At 38.9% G+C, this 5000-nt stretch overlaps 1 protein-coding gene across 1 annotated transcript in view; it reads left to right on the top strand.

The window, feature by feature from the left end:
* Positions 1-5000, top strand: part of LOC106869484 (beta-1,4-galactosyltransferase galt-1) — a 71161-nt gene that overhangs the window by 21877 nt on the left and 44284 nt on the right. The gene's annotated exons all lie outside the window — the stretch shown is intronic.

The following is a 5000-nucleotide window of genomic DNA, read 5'->3' on the forward strand; positions in this document are numbered from 1 at the left end:
AGGTATGTGTGGATATGTGTGGGTATGTATATGCATTTGTATATCTGAGTGTGTGCGTGTGAGTGTATATGTGACTCTGTGTGTGTGTATGTGTGTGTGTGTCTTCACCTGTGCTAAGAATGAAAATAAATGTTCCCTTCCCATTTCTATGTCTGTTTGACTGTCTACATAGCATGCATGTGTTTTCATAGAATGAATTCTTGTTTAGACAGCTGTTTGCATAGCATAACAAACATGACAGAGTACAATACGTTTAAGCAGTAACAAAAGTAATAAAATCGTTATCTATTCTTACAAGTGAGCGCTAGCAGGAAACTGCAGTTGCTAAGCGGAAGAAGAGAAATATGTGTTTCGAGCCGACGACGGAGCACATGTGTTATCGTCTAAGCTTGTTAGAAAGTCTAATACAAAAGAAAGAGTGGCAAACCTGGTTATTTGATATAAAAGTTGTTGCTTCTCAACCGCTTAGTTCCAGGTTTGATGCCAATATGCGTAATCTTGGGCATGTGTCTTTCGCTATAGGTTCGGATTGACAAATCCATTGTGAATGAAATCCGTTTGACCAAAACTACATGGGTGCCTGACCTATCTATCTATCTATCTATCTATCTATCTATCTATCTATCTATCTATCTATCTATGTAGGGGAGGTGCGACGACGATCTCGGGCAGAATCTGGGTGTCGACGAGGAACACCTGACCCGCCTGTTCAGGACAACTTTCGGGCCGGGACCTATGGACAACCACCAGAGATCCCTGGCCTGGCAATGCTATCGAGAAGCATTACCCGTTCGGGATAAGCTTTACAGACACGGTTCGAGACACACCGGACCGACATGCCCGAGATGCGGTCAGAGCGACGAAACCGTTCTGCACGCACTCGTGCAGTGTCCAAAGATTTCCGACCTGTGGGCTTATGCCGAACGGCTGCTGTCACGTGTGGGACGAGTCCGCCTGTCAGCCGAGTCTATTGTGCAAATTGCTCCACCACCGTCCCTCAACAGGGAAGGCAAGGCAGTGTTCATCATACTGGTGGCCATGGTGAAAGAATGTGTGTGGTGGACCCGAGCGAAAGGATTAGAGACGAAAACTTACCTCTCTGGCCAATCGCTCATCAACTTTTTCAAGTATCACTTGAAAAGGAAGGTGAGAATAGAGAGACAGTTTTTGTCTCGTGAAAGTTTCATTAAAAGGTGGGTAAATGTAGCAAAGATGGTGCGTGCGAGTGACGATACCTCTTTGAGCATGATCCTGTAAATCGAAAAAAAAAAAAAAAAAAAGAGACAGAGAGCACTTCGCTCTCATGTGTCTATTCCCTGCTGAGGTTACCATGGTCTTTTCCGTAGGCTTTTCTCTCCATGGATAAGCCTAATGTTACCCCATTTTACACAATTGACATTTTCTGTGATATACGATACCCCCATTTTTTTTTTTGCCCCTACCGATCCCTTTTGATCGGATTTTTTTTTTTTCTTAAAGAAAAGCTCTACAGTTGTATTTGTCCCCTCTGTGTGCAGCCCTGTGTGGCTAATAAAAGAAAGTTATCTATCTATCTATCTATCTATCTATCTATCTATCTATCTATCTATCTATCTATCTACCTATCTATCTATCTACCTATCTATCTATCTATCTTAGCGGCATTTCGTTCATCTTAATCGTTATCACGCCGGGAAAAATGCTTAGCATCATTTCAGTCAAATTTACATTCTGAGTTCAAATTCCGCCGAGACTGAGTTTGCCTTTCATCCTTTCGGAGTCGATAAAATAAGTACCAGTAAGTCGGTGCAATCGATTTCCTCTTCCCACCAACCTGCTGGCCTCGTGCCTAAATGTGAAATCAATGTTTGTTTAATTTAGAGTTTGTTGACCAAAAGTGACATCCACGGTTTTGGTGAAATCAGAAAAGGCTTTGGAACCAGAAGTTCTGGATAAATCGATGCTGTATGTGTATGGGAATACCACAAAATGAACGATTGTGTAACGTCAAGGGATGAGCAGAGAAATATGATGGTGGATAAGACAGCGGGAGAAGATTGTGTTGCTTGTTGTGCATATAAGGACGCTCTTTGTTAAGCTAAGGATTTTGATTGAGCCGGGGTTGCCGTGATATTAGTTGCAAATCTAAGAATCCCGCTAACTTATTAAAAGAAATATCTACCAGCTTCAAAGTTATAATTTTGCTCTTGTGCTAAATCTTACATGAGCAAATGTCACGATAAATCTTTGTTACACACACACACACACACACACACACACACACACGTATTCATCTGTCGGAGCTATGAGGACTGTATAGTCATCTGTAAGATGACTGATCGCGGTAACTTTCATTAAAGTGAATAAGAATTGCGTCTCGTCGACCTCATTATCTCCTTTCTGACCATCTCCAGTCCGTGACAAAAGCGGGTCATGACGATTGAGAATGAAGATGGGTGAAGTAGATGACCATAATGTCTTACTTGCGTCTCATCCTGTTCTCAGCACTCTACAATGCGTTGGTGTAAACGTCTTCTCCGTTGAACCATGAAAGTTTCTTCAGCAGAATCCACCGGAACCAGTCTTGAAATGTGTACATAGGCAAGCCCTAATATGCTAATTAAAACCCTGGAACGTTCCTCAAAACCCTGGAACTTCCGAACCAGTGCCTCACTTCCGGATCCAGTTTTAAGACATATCCAGGGCATCACACACACACACACCCACACAGGGCCGGGCAAAAGTCACCTGACAGTAAATCAAAACCCATTTAATTCCAAGATGAAAAACAAAAAATTATTTTGAGACTTCGCTAATAAACAAAGTCTGAAAAACAACAACAACAACAACAACAACAACAACAACAACAACAGCAGCAACAACAACAAACCGGTGATTTTCACTCACGCCATTCAATTGTTAAACATTCATAATTGGAATGTATAAATAAAAATTGAATATTAAGTATTTATGGAATTTTGATTCACTGTCGGGCGACTTTTGGCCAACCATGTATATATATAGAGAGAGAGATCTATTTCACGCACGCATTCTCTTTATTATAAGCTGTACAAAGTCATTTTTCAATGGTCTTAGAAAAGAATTTCTTTGAATTGAAACAAAAATAGTCTTGTACATACTGGTAGGACATTTGTAACTGTGATGACGACATTGGCTAAATATATTAAAATTTCGTTTTCTCAAAAACACAGACGAAACCGTTTCATTAGTCTTTAAAGATGAAATCCACAAAAGGCTTTTTAAAAAGAACACCAAGTGATGTAATCAATGTTTAAACAGAATGACAAATACGTGGTCTTGTATACGGACTTTCTTAAGATCCAATAATGCCAGGAATTCATTAGAGATCACGTGGAGAATATATCTCGTTTGTTTTTCATGTTTAACTTGATCACAGTTTTGGAGAGTGGACGCAACTACTTAGAGACATTAGATTCAGTCACGCAGTAGGCTAATAAAAATATTCCGTAATACAAAAGTCACGAAGGCCATTGAATATTTCATATTTATCTTGTATGTCAAGAGGAGAAAATAAACCTCTGCATGTGATGGTGGTGGTGGTGGGAGAACGTTTCTTTAAATTGCCGGCTACAACTAGCAGCTAAACTAGCTGGCAACTATACTAGCTGGCAACTATACTAGCGAGCAGCTGAAACAACAAGAGTCAGTCGTTAGTGATAGTAGAAAAAAAAAAAAAAAAAAAAAAAAAAAAAGGACAAAAACAAAACAAAACAAAACAAAATAATCAATAATACATATGAAGTGAGGAACAGCGACTATAAGCCTTAACGACCGAGACTATCTTAATTTGAATTTTTAAATTATTGGTGACAACTCCAGTCATGTTCCGGTCTTATTTGACCTTCTCAACCAAACATAACTCTAACTGTAATTATTAATGATCCCTTATCATTTATTTGGTAAGGTAACAAATTGACATAGTCGTTAGAACATCGGATGAAATGTCATGCGGCATTTTATCCGTCTTTATGCCCTCTGAGTCGAACTCCTGTCGAGGTAAACCTTGCCTTGCATCCTTTCTAAATCGAAATAAAGTACTTATTCAGCAACTGGGTCAATTCTTCTCCTCCCTTCTGTCTATCCTCCTCGAAAGAAACCAGCCGTGTTCAGGCTAAAAGGGGGATAGGCTTCGTTAAGTTTTAAGTACACAAGACGCACCGAATAGTCAAACAGCTTTGCTACGATTCCACTAGGAGTCAAGGGACAAAAGAAAGGAGAATTTTGTCAAATACGGCGAAGAAAGCAATGTTTCGCTGAAGTGACCTCATAAGACATAAACATGTCCTGAGTTGTTACACATAATTTTCACAATAAAACTGAAATAATGATACAAGTCATTGCGAAAAGGGTTTCTTCCATTTTCATATAAAGAGTATTAGTTATTAATTAAATTTCCTTCATCACTACATTAAGTATGACACTATCTTAACGAGAGACAGGCTTGATGGTGAAATCCTATCCATTAGCAATTAGTTCCTAAATGAAATTCACTCAGCTGTTATAAATCCACAACATGCAGTTGCTACTGCATTAAATTAGAACCTGTGTGTGTTAATGTATGTTGTTCTTCATCTTGACATCTTTGTTGTGTTACGCATATAATTGAAATATTGTTTTCTGTTTATTTCTTTTTCATTGTCGGGAATAAAATTACAACAGTCGTATGATACTTTCATCTAAACAAATAGATAAATAGATAAATAAATAAATACCGTTAGGGAGCAGAAGATAGCCACAACAGTAAGGAACCAAAGTTACCTAGATTCGGAACCTCACTGTTTGTGTTCAATATCTGTTGGAATTAACTAGACCGTTCATCTATCTGTGGTCGCTTAAGTACATTGTAGAAATTCAAACTTTTGTTTCTCTCCGTTGGAGGCAAAATAAAAACAAACAAACAAAAAGAAAAGAAAAGAAAAGAAAAGTAAAAGGACGCGCGCATAATTGTCGTAGACTCTTCGGAACTAGGCAAGCGCGAG

The sequence above is a fragment of the Octopus bimaculoides genome, chromosome 6, assembly GCF_046866305.1.
Source record: "Octopus bimaculoides isolate indiv1 chromosome 6, ASM4686630v1, whole genome shotgun sequence".
Lineage (NCBI taxonomy): Eukaryota > Metazoa > Mollusca > Cephalopoda > Octopoda > Octopodidae > Octopus > Octopus bimaculoides.